Source organism: Aedes albopictus, chromosome 2 (assembly GCF_035046485.1).
Source record: "Aedes albopictus strain Foshan chromosome 2, AalbF5, whole genome shotgun sequence".
Lineage (NCBI taxonomy): Eukaryota > Metazoa > Arthropoda > Insecta > Diptera > Culicidae > Aedes > Aedes albopictus.
This window is the reverse complement of record NC_085137.1, coordinates 193302053-193318657: the sequence shown is the minus strand read 5'-3', so window position 1 is coordinate 193318657 and position 16605 is coordinate 193302053. Positions and strand designations below refer to the sequence as shown.

At 43.4% G+C, this 16605-nt stretch overlaps 1 protein-coding gene across 4 annotated transcripts in view; it reads left to right on the top strand.

The window, feature by feature from the left end:
• The window catches only part of LOC109409613 (Kv channel-interacting protein 4), a 353865-nt gene that overhangs the window by 7563 nt on the left and 329697 nt on the right, over positions 1 to 16605 (top strand). For 2 of the 4 annotated variants that reach the window (XM_062850900.1, XM_029873587.2), the window contains exon 2: positions 9650 to 10203. The gene's annotated coding sequence lies outside the window, so the exon portion shown is untranslated. The remainder of the gene's footprint in view (positions 1 to 9649; positions 10204 to 16605) is intronic. The other 2 variants (XM_062850898.1, XM_062850899.1) reach the window with 2 other exon arrangements.

The following is a 16605-nucleotide window of genomic DNA, read 5'->3' as shown; positions in this document are numbered from 1 at the left end:
GAGAAATCCCTGGAAGAATCCTTGAAGAAGTTCCTGGGGGAATTCTTAGCGGAATTCCTGGTGAAAATCCTGGAAGAATTTCTGAAGGATTTACTGGAAAAATTTCTGGATGGTTTGCTAAAAGAATTTATGAAGGAATTCATGAAGAAATTCTTGTGGGGTAATTTCTGGAGGAATCCCTCGAGAAGAACCTGGAGCAATTCCTGGATGAAATCCTGTATGAATTCCTGGAGAAATTCCAGAAAATATTTCTGAAACAATCCCAGGAGAAACTCCTGGAAGAACTCCTGATGAATTCCTGAAGGAATTCCTGGAAGAGTCCCTTAAGCAATTACTGTAGGAATATAAAATCTCTGCAAGAATCCAAGGAGGAATCCCTGGAAAAATGCTTAAATTAATTTCTGGAAAAATGCCTAGGAATATTCCACCTGGAATCTCTGAAAGAATTCCTTAGAGGGAAAAAGGGATCCCAAGAGCATATCCTAGAGAAATGCCTGTAAGAATTCCTGAAGAAACTCCTGGAGAAATCTCTAGAGGAATTCCTACAGGAATTTCTAGCGGAATCCCTGAAGAAATTCGTGGAGGAATCCCTTGAGGAATTCTTGGAGGAATCCTGAAGATTTCCTACAGAAATCGCAGAAGAAATTCTTGGAGATATCCTGAAGAAATTCTTAAGAGAGTTCGTGGAGGAACTCCTTGAGGAATTCTTGAAGAAACCTCATGAGGAATCCTGGAAGTAATTCCAAGAGGCATTTCTAAGGGAATCCCTAAACAGTCCCTGAAGGAAGTACTGGATTAATTCCTGGAGGAATTCTTGAAAGAATTCCAAGAGGAACTCCTGAAGGAATTCTAAAACGAGTTCCTGGGGGAATCCTTGAAAGGATTTTTTTTTCAAATTAATCCCTGGAGTTATTCCCGAAAAAATCACAGAAGAAATTCCCGGGTGAATCGCTGGAGGAATTTTTGGAGGAATACCAGGATGAATTCCTGAAGAATTCACAATTAGAGTTCTTAGAGAAATCCTGAAGGAATCCTAAGTAGAGATCGTGGAGGAGCTCCTTGAGAAATCCCTGCAGCAGTTCTTGAAGGAATTCCTAAAATAAACCCCAGAAGGAATCCCGGAAGCAATACCTAGGGAATTTCTAAAAGAATCCCCAAACATTTCCTGGAGGAAGTACTGGAATAATTCCTGGAGGAGTTCTCGAAAGAATTCCAAGAGGAACCTGAATGAAACACAAAAGAAGTTTCTGGGTTAATCCCTTGAGGATTCACGCCCCTGCCCTTCTCTGGCTTCGCCCATGTAGCCGGGTCCGTTAGAGCCATGGACTCAGAATAGGGTCAGTGTCAGCTGCTCTCAGGGGGAAAGAGCTACTAACGAAAGTGCCAGGGCTGGGATCGAACTCATTACCATCTGTTTATGAAGCAAACGTGAGACCACTTGCGCCTCGGGCCCCGGCCAAACGTGGCTTTATTGATGAAATTTGTCAGATTTCTCCATTATAGGATACGAGACAAACAAATGTCTTATTTCAACAAAATAGTCAAATACATAAATACATACATACATCACATTTATAATAAGACATAATCAACAAATATAGTTGATATAATACGCCACAATATTCGGTTCGTGACTGCCGCTCTCCATCCTCGGTCACGCCCAATGCTCACCAAGTCACGCTCCACCTGGTCCGCTCATTGTACTCCACGCCTTCTCGTGCCAACCGGATCAGTCGCGAACACCAACTTTGCAGGGTTGATGTTCGGCATTCTTGCAACATGCCCTGCCTACCGTATCCTTCCGGCTCTGGCTACCTTTTCGATGCTGGGTTTGCCGTAGAGTGCAGCGAGCTCGTGGTTCATCCTTCTCCACCACATACAATTCTCCATTGCAATGTCTGTTAGAATTTTAGGTGGATTCTCTGTACGAGTTCCTAAATAAATTTCTGGATGAATTACTGAAGAAATCTCTCTTTATCACATTTGGCAAAACGTCGTTACACCATCATCATGCTCTTTTTAAATACATACGCGTTTGTACTTTGGCTATATGACCCCCTAATAATCAAAAAGGTGATAGAACATAGATGATCGAAGGTATCTACTTTGAAGAACAACAACTCATGAATCAATAACTCAGTTCATCCGGTACCATTCTCCCCCATTATTTTCGTCGTGTCAACTCTAACTCCAAGTGCCACACCGCTGCTGCTGACTGACTGACTGGCTGGCTGGCTGGCTGACGACGGTCGTATAGTCTCGTGTTCGCAATAAAATGCTAAAAGCTATTTCGTTCCATGCACGATTTGGAGGTGAAGCTTTCTCACTCACTTTGTCGTTACGCCGCCCCCGCCACCATCCTCCCCATCCTGCACTATGCGCTATTCGCACAATCGAAGGGAGTACCTTTGGTTCGACTAAGGTCTGACGGCGACGACGATGCGATGGACGGCCGTCGTATACACTGCGATACAAAGTTTTACTACTTTGCAGCTGTACTAGGTGGTATAGTTACAATTCCACGTCGCTTTTTTTGTGCAAGAAAAGCGCGGAGCACGCTCACATACAAGTGAACCTACTGAGAAACCACTTCTTTTTGCTCACCAAAACCCTCCAGGCTTGGTGCAAAGATTGTAGGTACGTAGGTACGTAGAGGTACCTACCAAGATGCTAAAGTGTTGCTTAGGACATTTTTTTGCTGCTGTCCAGCTCATCTGAATATTTTCTCGGGGTTTTTGTTTTGCAGTTGAATGGGACCCCCTTGTGGGGGTCAATGGTAGTGGAAATGAGAGGTGAAAAGCGTATTTATAAGAATTAATTAAACTACAGTTTGTGAGTTGTTTCTCTCGGCACGAACTGCTACTGGTGGTCAGTGATTACGTTTCTTTCTTAGTTTTACAGCATGCCTGCAACAGAAAAAAGGTCATGTGGTGCACTTTTTTGGAGCAAATTCAATCTCATAGGAGTACTGCTTATTGGTTGTGCTTTGAGTCGATCAGAGTATACAATCACTTTGTTTCTCTTTCCGTAAGTTGGTCCGAGAAGACGCGGGCAGAGGCGGCGGAAAGCCGAAGAAAAAAAGGGACGGCCAGCGCGAGCAACCAGATTCCCAAGTCGGTTGCAAAACGCGCAAGTGACAGAGAACCCAAGCCCCAGGAGACCAATCCTAAGAGAAACGGGGGCCAACCGGACCAAAGGAAGGAGAACCTTTGGATAACGGTTGGAAAGAAGGAGAAAAATGAAAATAGCCTGCAAGTGCGAACGGAGAGACGCACTGGACTTCAAAACTGAGTCGGATACATACGCCGAGGTGCTGAAGCCATGCGAGGCAAAAATCTTCTCTCATCACTAGGCACGAATGTAAAAAGCATCCGAAGAAATGATGCACCATGTAATCTGGAGGTCAGACGTCTGACGGAAGCTATCGCGAAGTTCCAGCCGCATTGACGTTGAGAAGGTTCTTTCCAATCACAGCCGTCTCGACAAAGATCTTGACGAAACTGCTTTGCTTGAACCAACACTACTGGATCAGTAAGTTCTAAAGGATCAAACGAGCGGGCGTGGTCCGAGAGTACTGTCTGTATAGTGATTGGAAACTGCGTGATATAGTTCAGAACATCGAATTGCAATTCATGCGATACGATACCCCACTGAAGTCCCAGCGATTACTCAATCCTGTGGTAGTAGGACATTCCATGAAATACAAATGGGTTGCAATACACTTTCAAGTTTGGGTTACACCCGAACCTCCATTTAGGTAACGAGTCGGGGCTGCCTAAATTTTTACCTGGATTCAGTTCATTGCCTAAATCGATTTCATTGCAACCTTGAAAAGGGCAAGTGGCTTGCAGATGCAAAGGGGAGGGAGTTAAGGTTTTCAGATGTAAAGGGGGATATGATCAGAGGGATTTCAAGGGAGTTTTTAGGGGGAGGGGTCAGAGGCGCTTCCATTCCAGGTGTTGCAGGGCGTTTCAGGAGGTTTCAGAGGGTGGCCTCATATGCTCTCAGGTGAACTTCACGGGAGTTTTAGTGGCGTTCAAAAGCGTTTCAAGGCGTTTCAGGGCGTTTCAGTAGGTTTCAGAGGTATTTTAGGTGGCTTCAGAGGCTTTCATTTGTATTTCTGACGTGTTTCAAGGCGTGTCAGGAGGTTTCAGAGAGGTTTTGTGGGGCTTCAGAAACTCTCAGGGGAGTTTCATGGAGGTTTCATGGGGGTTTCAGATGCATTTCAAAGCGTTTCAAGGTGTTTCAATGCGTTTCAAGGCGTTTCATGGGCTTTCAGGAGGTTTCAGGAGGTTTAAGTGTGCCTTTAGAGGGTCGCTGGTGAATTTGACGGAGGTTGAAGGTGATACGGGACACCGTGTTAATTTTGCTATCTTCCGATTCTATCATCATATTACCCTCAAAGCTTTGACGATGCAAATCTCCAGTCCCAGGTAGCTGATCTGAAAACTTAGGCGATTGTTCATCACTTTTAGGCCTACGAACGGTTAAATTTTCTGCCCATTTAATGCAGTAGAACTCGAGATTTGCATCTTTAAAGTTTGAGAGCAATGATTGATGATTCTGATGACGCCCCGTAAAGCCTTAGGTAAAGGTTTTAGATGCAACAAAAGTTCAACTTATTGGACGCAGTGGCTTAATTTCCAGAACAGAATAGGAAATAAAAAAAATAAAAAGGGATTTCAGAGGCGTTTCAAAGCATTTCAAGGCGTTTCAATGCATTTCAGGGCGTTTCAGAGGCGTTTCACAGTCGGATGCTTTCAGGAGAATTTCACGGAGGTGCTAAAGGGGTTTTAGAGGCATTTCAAAGCGTTCCAATGCGTTGCAGGGTGATTCAGGGCATTTCAGAAAGTTTCCGATGAATTTGAGGGTCCATGTCGCATGTCAATTTCACGGAAGTTTCATTAGGGTTTCAGAGGCGTGTCAAAGCGTTTCAATGCGTTTCAGGAGGTTTCACAGAGGTTTTAGGGGGTTTCAGAGGATCTCAGGTAAATTTTACGAAGGTTTAATAGGGATTTCAGAGGCGATTCAAAGCGTTTCAAGGCGATTGAATCCGCTCAGGGCGTTTCAGAGGCGTTTCACAGGGGTTTTAGGGGGCTTCAGAGGCTCTCAGGTGAATTTCACGGAAGTGCTAGAGGAGTTTTAGAGGCATTTAAAATGTTTTCAATGCGATTCTGAGCGTTTTAATGTGTTTCAGGGCGTTTCAGGAGGCTTGGGGACCTTAAAGGGCCTTCAGAAGTTCGTAGGTGAATTTCACGGAGATTTCATGGGGGTTTCAGAGACGTTTCAAGGCATTTCAATGCGTTTCAGGGAATTTCAGGAGGTTTCACATGGGGTTTTAGGGGCTTCAGCGGCTCGCAGGTGAATTGGGATTCATAGGGGCTCGTAGGTTTCATATGGGTTTCAGAGGCGTTTCAAAGCGTTTTAAGGCGTTTCAAAGCGTTTCAAAGCATTCCAAGGCGATTCAAAGCGCTTCACAGGGGGGGGGGGGGGGCGGTGTAGGTGGCTTCAAAGGCTCTCAGGTGGCTTTCACATAAGTTTTGAAGGGGTTTCAGAAACGATTCAAAGTGTTTCAAAGGACGTTTTAATGCGTTTCAGGGTATTTCATGAGGTTTAGGGGGCCTTAAGGGGGCTTCAGAGGCTCGCAGGTGAATCTCATGGAGGTTTAATGAGGGTTTCAGAGGCGTTTCAAAGCGTTTCAAGGTGTTTCAAACCGTTTAAAAAGCTATCACGCTGAGGACCTGGGATCGAATCCCACTCCCGACATACTCACAAAATGTGGGTTCTTCCTTCGGAAGGGAAGTAAAGCGTGGGTCCCGAGATGAACTAGCCTAGGGTTAAAAATCTCGTTAATATAGACAAAAAAAAAAGGGTTAAAGGGCCCTCAGCGGCTCATGGGGTTTCATGGGGGTTTTGGAGGCGTTTGAAAGCGTTTCAAGGCGTTCCAATGCGTTTCGGGACGTTTCAGGAGGTTTCAGAATGGTTTCAGGGGAGGTTCAAAGGCTCTCAGGTAAATTTCATGAAGATTTCATGGGCTCCAGAGGCGTTCCAAAGCGTTTCAAGGTATGGTCTTCAGAGCGTTTTCAGGGAAATATAAAAGCCCATTTAACTTTTCCTCTATTGCGTAAATCTCTTAGAGTCAACCTAATACGTTAGTAGATCCGATGACCTATACTCAAAGAAGTTCTTGGAGATCCTCAAACTGACAATGAACTCACCATTTGATAGTGCATAGCTACATGAGGCTGTGTAAACAAAATTTTCATTCTTAATGCTCCAATAGATCACTGATTACAGTTGTAGATCAGATGGCCTTAACTCCATGGAGTTCTCGGATAGTGCTATACAATCATAGAGCCCACCACTTGACAGAACATAGATGCCTGTTGCTGTGTGAGTGTAAACCTCATTCTTAATGCTCTTAGATACAACTAGTAGCCCTCGTAGTTTCGATGACCTATACTCAAAAGAGTTCTTGGAGACCCTTAAAGATTCTTGATGGATCATAGTCACCTGAGGTTGTGTGAGTATGAACCTTAGTCATAAACCTTCTAGAGACAACCAAATACATTAGTAGATCCGATTACCTATACTCAAGGAAGTTCTTGGAGATCCTCAAACTGACAATGAACTCACCACTTGACAGCACATAGTTGCATGAGACTATGCAAGCATAAATTTCATTCGTAATACTTCAATAGAACATTGATTACGCTTGTAGATTAGATGGCCTTAACTCTAGAGAATTCTCGGATATGCTATACAATCATAGAACCCACCACTTGATAGAACTTAGATCCCTGGGGCTGTGTGAGTGTAAACCTCATTCTTAATGCATTTAGATACAACTAGTAGCTCTCGTAGATTCGATGACCTATACTCAAGAGAGTTCTTGGAGAACCTTAAAGAATCATTGGTAGATCCGATGACCTATACGCAAGTAAGTTCTTGGAGATCCTCAAACTGAAAACGAACTCACCACTTGACAACACATTTTTTTCCCTCATCTGTAGAGCCTTTTAACCACTGCGTCCATTATTTAGGAATATTGTGGTATGACCCATATTTAATTTGGTGCTAGTCAAGTATCCTGTCACAATTGAGCTGTGATGGACAATGGTTGATGTAACACCTGATCCCAACTAGGAACAACTGGTTTTATAAAGTTTATTACCCTGTTGGGATTACTTCTCCAAATTTCCAAGGGCTCTAGAAACCCTTTACCAAATATCGCCAATCTGTGATGGTACAGCACTCCGCAGTTGCAGAGTAAATGCTCGGCAGTTTCGTTTTCCGTTTGACAGAAACGACACTCGGAGGATTGGGTTTTTCCAATCTTACTTAGATGATATTTACTCGGGCAGTGGCCAGTCATCAGACCAGTAATTACCCTGAGATCTCTTTTGTTTAGATTCAGTATGGACCTGGCTTTTTCTGCACTGGGTTTTATGAACCTTTTTGCTTGCTTGGATGTATCCGTGGCATTCCAATTAGATTCTACCGTGGACATTTCCCAAGTTTTTAGTTTCATCCGAAGAGCATACTCAGGAACTCCACAGAAAGGTTCAGGGCCTACAAAGCTTGATGCCGCACCCTGTCTAGCTAAATTGTCGGCGTTTTCATTTCCCAGAATTCCACAATGACGGGGCACCCAGTATAAAGTTACCTCGTTCCTACTGGCCAATTGCTTCAGTGAAATAATGCATTCCCACACTAGCTTTGATTGACACGTGAAAGCTTTTAGCGCATTTAGAGCCGCCTGACTGTCCGAAAAAATACAGATCTTGGCAAACCTATAATTTCTTTTCAGACAAATGTTGGCACACTCTAGAATGGCTTGAACTTCCGCTTGAAATACAGTGGGACTGCATCCCATTGGTATAGCCTTACTGATACCGGGGCCAAAAACACCAGCTCCAGTATCTTCTCCCATCTTGGACCCATCAGTATAAAATACAATAGAACCTGGACGTAAACTTGGCCCACCAGCATCCCACACATAGCGACATGGTTTCATCATTTTGAAGGGAACATCATAGTTGGTCTTCGTTATCATCCAATCTTCTATTGTTTTTATGTCCATGTTTAATTTGAAGTCTTTGATGATCCTCAAATGTCCAGCAAGATCCCCGTCTAGAACTTAATTGTAATGTATAAACTGCTGGGCACTTTTTGCCGCTTGTAGTTTAACAAATTGATGCAATGGCAGTAAATTAAGAAGGGCATCCAAAGCAACTGATGGAGTGTTTTTCATTGCTCCTGTCATAGATATACATGCAAGTCTTTGTAACTTACTTAGCTTCTTTTGACAGGTTACTTCATTTGTTTTGGGCCACCAAACAAGTGAAGCATAAGTAATCTTAGGCCGGACTATTGCAGCATAGATCCAGTGAATCATGTTAGGTCTAAGACCCCAGGTTTTTCCTAAGGCTTTGCTGCAGACCCAAAGGGCATTGGTACCCTTGGTTAAAACATTGTTTAAATGAGAATTCCAATTCAGTCTTTTGTCCAAAGTTACCCCAAGATGTTTAACTTCTTCTGAGAACTGAATTTGAACTCCATCTAAAGAAGGTTCAGTAAGATTTATTTTTAACCTTCTAGTAAAAGGTACAATTACAGTTTTTGAAGGGTTTACGTTTAATCCCTCCTCTCGGCACCATTTGATGGTAACATTCACAACACACACACAACACAACATTGACAACACATAGCAACATAAGGCTGTGTAAGCAAAAAATTCATTCATAATGCTCCAATAGATCACTGATTACGTTATTTCTGTTTTTTTTTTCGTAAACCAACTTAATCTGTAATCTTGAGTACTCCAACTATTCTGAACACAATCAAATTCCATCTAGGTAACGTTACCTAAATGGAGGGACCTAAATAGATTTTACCTAAATGGGTCCTACCTAAATGGCGGTTTCAGTGTACAATATTTATCCAATATGAACTACTGGTGACCATGCGTCTCCACCGCATGAATACAGCTGTCCAGCAAATAAAGGAACTCAGTCAACGTTACCCAAGGAGCCTCATTTTTTGCTGTGTTTGATTTTTTTTTCGTTGGTTCTGCCTGACGCCCGATGATGATACAATATACACTTGGATACCTTCAATAGCAAGCATCGTAGACGATTAATGGCGTTACCGTCATTCCGAACATCTACGACTGTTCAATCAAGAATGGTACCCTATTATGTGATTGTTATACGACTGCTGATGCTATTAAACTTAATTTCGGGAGTTCTATATCAAGACATTACAATATTCAATTTTCCCACGGAAAACTCAGCAGATTACCTTGTTGGCGCAAGGTTCACAAACCTTTATGGGGCATTAAATTTCGTTATGCCACGAACATAGCCCGCCGCCGTCAGCTTACTTTTTTAGACTCATTTCCCTAAAGTGCCGCATAAAGGGAGCGTTCTCCTGCTGGGCAACGACGAGCAATAGTGCTAAAACCATCGCCAATCTTCCGTCAACACCACCACCACCCCGTACAGTCTGGTATCATTCCATTTTTTACGACGTTACACCAGAGCATTCGTAGACGGCGGTGTCACCTCCTCGGTCAAACTGGATGAAAATTTAATCACCTTCAACGTATATTTTTGTTTTCGTTGTCGTCGACCTCATACGTACGCAGTGTGAGAGAAAGGAAGCCAAGTGTAAACCAGCCAGCCAGTTACCGAGAGCTCTCAGTGTCAGAGTTTGGCCGTTATTGTTACGTCCTTCGTGCAGTGATTTTTTGGTCCCACCCTACCATACGTATAGCTGATTTTGTCGTTCGTCCCATACAGCACCACCCATCATAAAGAAGAAAAAAGCAGTGCGAGGCCAGAAGCCAGTGAAAAACGTGAGCAAGGGAGGAAAATTTCCGCCGGTGAAAAGAGTCGGGAAAAAAGCTTGCACAAAAGCTAATAAATATTCAGTGAGATAAAGCGTAACAAGAGCGGACGACAAAAGCAGACGAGAGTGAAAGGAAGCAAAAAAGGAGTAAATTAACTTTGTACAACAGAAGCACAGCCGGGCTCGGGCGGAAATTGGTTTGTCCAAGTGGGGACGAAGAAGAAGAAGAAAAAAAAAACGTCACACGACCGAGGACGACGACAGACGACGACGGCGGCCACTTCAGGTAAAGCTTCTTTAGTGGATCGACGTGTGAAAGCCTGCGAGAGAGACACAGCTGAAAGAGGAAAGGTGAGTAGCGAAATGGGTTTACGGTTTAAAAATTTTCTCTTCTTTAAAGCTTTTAAGCATACCGATGACGACGACCATGCTTAAGAGGTGTGATGGAATTAGGGCCGTAATATACTTATCGGGAGTCTTTTCAAATTTTAACAAGGGGAAGTTGTTCCTATACGCAATTAGTCATCTCCCATAATTTCATCTAGCTTCTCAGTTCAAACTCAATTGATTTATGGGGAATTAGGGGTGTTCTATTGAGAAGGGCATTCATATATTTTTTTGCATTACACCACATAATCAACAATATACGCTACATAACTTGGTTTGCTCTTCATATTCGACCACGGCCAATGCTCGCCATATCATGCTTCACCTGGCACGCCTTGCATTTTATTATGTCATCCAAATCAGTAGCGAACACCAACTTTGTGGGGTAGTTATCCGGCATTCTTGCAACATGCTCTGCCCACCGTATCCTTTCGGCTTTGGCCACCTTCTTGATTCCTTCTCCGCCACACACCGTTCTCCTGCACACCGCCGAAAATCGTCCTTAGCACGTGTCGCTCGAAAACTCCGAGTGCTTGCAGGTCCTCCTCGAGCATGGTCCATGTCTCGTGTCCGTAGAGGACCACCGGTCTTATTAACGTTTTGTACATGGTGCATTTGATGCATGGGTGAATCTTTTTAGACCGCAGTTTCTTCTGGAGCCCGTAGTAGGCCCGAATTCCGCTGATGATGCGCCTCCGAATTTCATGGCTCACGCTGTTGTCAGCCGTCAGTAAGGATCCGACGTAGACGAATTTCTCCACCACCTCGAAAGTATCCCCGTCTTTCGTAACATTACTATCCAGACTGTAAGTATCCGGTCAGCCTATCGGGAGCGTCCAAGAGACACCCCGACTCAACTGCCTCAGGGTCGGCACACCTACCCTAAATTTACCGCTGGACAGGGAAATTTCGCACTAGACCCAAGAATACCACAAGCCCTTCACTTTTACAACTCCTTATTTCCTACTTTTACAATATTCCTGGCTTCACCTTATCTTTCAATTTCTCCCACTTTCTTATGTACTAATCTGACCCTTTTCTTTTCTTCGTCGGGGCCCCTCTGCTCCTCACCAACCACCTGACCACGCTTTCCTCGCAGCCTGGCAATCCTCCGATGTCCTTCTCGTGTGCTTCACGGCTTCGGCCACGTCTGGCCACTTTCAGCTTCCGCGATGGCTCCAGGGGTTCGCGCTGCAGCTTCCTGGGACTCTCCTACATGTCCTAGGCTACCGATAATGGCGGATCGGTCTTCGGTCAACAACGATGCCGGAATTCACCCGGAATGGGGTACTAGGACAGTATGTAACTTTTCCTCGAACTAGTCTCTTAAACTGTTTTTAGGCAAGTGAGCATGTGGAATTTTATCATTGGCCTTCAAGGTTCTTGACCTGAGCCATCGGTCATTACCCTTTTAATTTGAGTTTGTTGTAATGGCCCCTATTTCGCCCTGCTAATGGTCGCCTGAATGGGTCGCTTTCAGACCTCTGGTGGTGGGTTTCTTAAGCTGGTATGTGGTGCTAGCCAGGGTGGTTTCGCCTACTAGTGCCCTACTTGTATGCCAGGTGGGACTGCTAGAGAAAAACCTGAATATCCAGCATAAAATCTACCTGTCCTTTATATATTTCCGCACATACAAATACAAAATCACTTCAACACAACCAATTAACAAACCAAATATGTACTTACAATACGAATCCGGTCGTGTTCGGTTCCGCCTACCAGCATGTACTTTGTTTTTGAGGCATTCACCACCAGTCCGACCTTTGCTGCTTCGCGTTTCAGGCGGGTGTACAGCTCTGCCACCGTGCCAAATGTTCTAGCGATAAGTCCATGTCGTCCGCAAAGCACACAAATTGACCGGATTATGTGAAAATCGTTCCCCGGCTGTTGAGCCCGGCTCGTCGCATCACACCTTCCAGAGCGATGTTGAAGAGTAGGCATGAGAGTCCATCACTTTGTCGCAGTCCCCAGCGGCGAGATTCAAATGAACTGGATAGTTCACCCGAAACCCTTACGCAGTTTTGCACACCGTACATCGTTGCTTTAATCAGTCTAGTCAGCTTCCCAGGAAAGCCGTTTTCGTCCACGATTTTCAATAGCTATAGCTATAGCGGTCGATACTGTCGTATGCCGCTTTGAAATCGGATTTGCCATACGGTGAATATATGGTCCGTTGTCGACCGGCCGTCGATGAAGCCGGCTTGATAATTTCCCACGAATTCATTCGTTTTAGGTGACAGACGACGGAAGATGATCTGGGACAGCTCTTTGTAGGCAGCATTCAAAATAGTGATCACCCTGAAGTTTTCACATTCCAAATGGTCGCCTTTCTTGTGAATGGGGCAGATTACCCCTTCCTTCAACTCCTCCGGTAGCTGTTCGGTTTCCCAGATCCTGACTATCAGCCAATGCAGACAGGTGGCCAACTTTTCTTGGCCCTTCTTGATGAGTTCAGCTGCGTGCATCCTTACCAGTTGCTATGTTAGTTTTGAGCTGGTGAATGGCATCTTAAACTTCCCTCAGCGTGGGAGTTGGTTCATTTCCGTCCTCCGCTGCATTGGTGTCGTCATTTCCTCTGGTTGCCGTGGTCTCCCGTGCCTACGTTCTCCACCGCATTCAAATGCTGATCGAAGTGCTGCTTCCACCTTTCGATCACCTCACATCCGTCCGTCAAGAGGCCTCCGTCCATATCCCTGCATATTTTGGCTCGCGGCACGAAGCCGTTGCGGGATGCGTTGAGCTTCTGATAGAACTTCCATATTTCGTGGGAACGGCACAGCAGTTCCATTTCTTCACACTCCGCTTCTTCCAGGCTGCACTTTTTCTCCCGAAAGAGGCGGGTCTGCTGTTTCTGCTTCTGTTTGTAACATTCCACGTTCTGTCAGGTCACTCTTCGTCGAACCATTCGTCCCGTCGATTCCGTTCCACCTTCCCGATGGTGCTCTCGACTGCGTCGTTGATGGTTGCTTTCACTGTACTGCAGCAGTCCTCTAGAGGGGCCTAATTGAGCTCGCCCTCGTCTGGCAACGCGACCTCGAGATTCTGCACGTATGCTGAGGCGACATCCGGTTGTTTCAGTTGCTCTAGGTTGTACCGTGGCGGTCGCAGGTACCCTACATTGTAGATGACGAAGACTTTTGGACGCAGTTTGACCATCACTAGATAGTGGTCGGAGTCAATGTTGGCGCCACGATAGGTCCTGACGCCGATAATGTCGGAGGAAAGCCGTCCGTCAATCAGAACGTGGTCGATTTGAGATTCCGTCTGCTGTGGTGATCTCCAGGTGTAACGATAAGGGAGGCTGTGTTGGAAAAGGTGCTACGTATGGCGATGTTTTTGGAGGCAGCGAAATCAATGAGTCGTACGCCGTTTTCGTTCGTCAACTGGTGGGAGCGTTTAAATCTCCTATGATGATCTTGACGTCGTGGCTTGGACAGCGGTCGTACTCGCGTTCGAGCTGCGCGTAAAATGCGTCCTTGTCATCATCAGTGCTTCCGGAATGTGGGCTGTGTATGTTTATTATGCTGAAGTTGAAGAATCGGCCCTTGATACTCAACCTGCACATTCTTTCGTCGAGCCACCAACCGATCACGCGACTATATATGCCGCCCAAAACGACAAACGATTATTGATTTTTGACTTCTACTCATCAAGCCCGATCGATAGATACCCATATTGCATGGTATCATAGTTCAAACTACCATTTCATGGCCGCCATCTTGGATTATGGTCCGCCATATTGGATTTATAGTCCACCATATTGGATTCCAAAATGGCATCATATATCTATTTTTGACTTCTACTCATCAAGCCCGGTCGATAGATACCAATATTGCATGGTATTCGTAAAAGATTTACCGTTAAATAGCATGCCTTCTGACGTTTTGGCCGCCATCTTGGAATTCAAGCCGCCATCTTGAATTCCAAAACCCTTATAACCACCTCCTTAATTTAACAAATGCGTATACCAAATTTGGTTGAAAATGGTTGAGGCATTCCGGAGTTATGCTGGAACACACATACATACATACAAACAAATAAACATACGAACATACGAACATACAAACATACAAACTTAAATTGACTTTTATATATATAGATTGCTAATACAATGGACCGTTTTCCCTAAAAAATACGTTGGTAAAAAGATAGGGTTTTGAGATATTTGAGTTTTTGTGACAAAAATGATATTTTTTAATGTTAAAAAAGATTTTTTTTCACAGTGTATATTTTCTTGGGAATCACCATTTAGTTATCATTCTTAGATTAGCTGATTGTTTCAAGGTGCTGCCAGTAGGCGGCGCTAGTTGCAAATTAATTGAAGCATGTAACTTTTATTTATTATTTCGAATATATTCAGCAAGCCGTAACTTTTTCTAAAGTACACCAAATATTCTCAAATTTAACCTGCCAGTTGCACAACTAGTTAGCTATAAATGGTACATATTTTGGCTCGATTGTATAACTTTACATGAAGTTGGAGCAACTCTAGTTAAGTAATTCATATTTGAGTGTTCTTCGTAAAATTGCTATATCTCTGGATTAAGTGAACCGAATGAAATGAAATGTCGCACATTTATGACTAATACATAGCTCTTTGAAAAACCTTCGACTTGACTTAGACACGCTCAAAGAAAACAAAATTACAGCTTATTGATAACTTTACGAAAAAAATATTCATTTGCATAATTTTGCAAATGTGTAACTAGCGCTTCCTAGTGGCGAAATTTCGAAACAAGTGGACCATTATATGTCAGCCCTTGACCTACCAAACAACATTGTCAAAGCCACCAACTTTGTAAGTGACCAGAGTTCTGAGATATATGAAATTTAAAATTTGCTTGACTTCTGGCGTCGCTTATTGGTGGAATTTCCAACTAAACGATCCATCACCATCCATCATGAAATCGTAAATAAAATTATTGGAAAGCAGATTTTTTAATCAGTTTAACCAGATGAACCACCTTAACATAACAATAATGGGGAATAGGGTCAACAATTAAAAAGATTTTTTCTAAAACATAATATGTGTCTAAAAACTTAAAGTTTAAGCTTAGACAGTTTTGTCTTCGTAAATACGGCTCTGGGCCCATTGTGCAGTGTGGCGGCTGTATCACTTCCATCACCAAGCCACGTTTGTGTTGTTAATGATGGCTTTCAGCCTTTTGGTTATCCATATGCAGTTGTAGCCGTGCTGGTTAGAGCACAGGATATTATATATCACCATGATAGTGTATCGGTTCGATTCCCGTCGCCGCCCGTTTTTCTTTTTAAACATGTTTGGTAATTGATGCCGCCGCTGCTGCCATGACCAAGTTAAACAAATGATGAGAAACCAGTGCGACAGGGCACATGCACGCATGCGAAATTTTCCTTTTCCAGATTCTAGGAAGCCAATACATTTTTTGGTATACTGCCACCTACCAATTTTTGTATTTGCAAGGCCTTAATACAATATTTGTATATGTTTCATACCGCATTGTATTAGAATCTGCCAATCTCAGGTTGCGTGTAGCTCAAGAATTGAAAGCATTAAGAAGTTTTTGAAGGAGAACAACTCAGATGAATTGTACACTCATTGCACAATTATGGGTCACACACAATTATTAGTCACTTTCCACTTTAATAGATAAATACTAATTAATAGCAAGCCTTTGTTAGCCATTATCATTTTTCGTTCATAAGTTGATTTGTTTTGTGTCACTATACGTATCGCGCACGGGCTTTAAACGTCAAACCATACATATTTTCAACAACTTTTTGTTCGGCGCAAAATCATCTGTCAAAGTAACGCTTCGATTGTGAATATGGCAAAGTGCGTGGGCTGCTTTCGTAAGCTCTGTAAAAGCGAGTTTTAGTGATTTTCAAGTGCCAAATGGTATCGCCACCAGAACAAAGTATAATTTACGTTTTAAATGTAGAAATTCTTGTGACTGCAGCTAATTAAAGCTTATTTCAGGTAAAATTTAAGTGACTCATTATTGTGCCAAGGAACACCGAAAATCACACAATCATAGGTCACTTTTCTTGCAGCATAGTTTTGCGTACTGGGCATTGCATACTTTTAGGCGTTTATCGGTGGTTGTGTTGGAGAGTTTGTCCCAATTTTGAAAAATTGATTCAAAATCGTGAAAACACGCTCTGTTAAGAGGTTTGAGGCCAGTTTTAGATTCTACTATAGTTGATCTATCGAGAATAAGTGATCATTCAATGAAAAAATAGACAAAACTTTATTGTTGAGCCGATTTCTCTTGAGTGACCCATAATAGGCATCAAATTGACCCATAATTGTTACACAGCCAATTTTGACCCATTATTGTGGTTTTCATTATTCACCAATATTTTAGTAATTTTCACCGCCTAAAG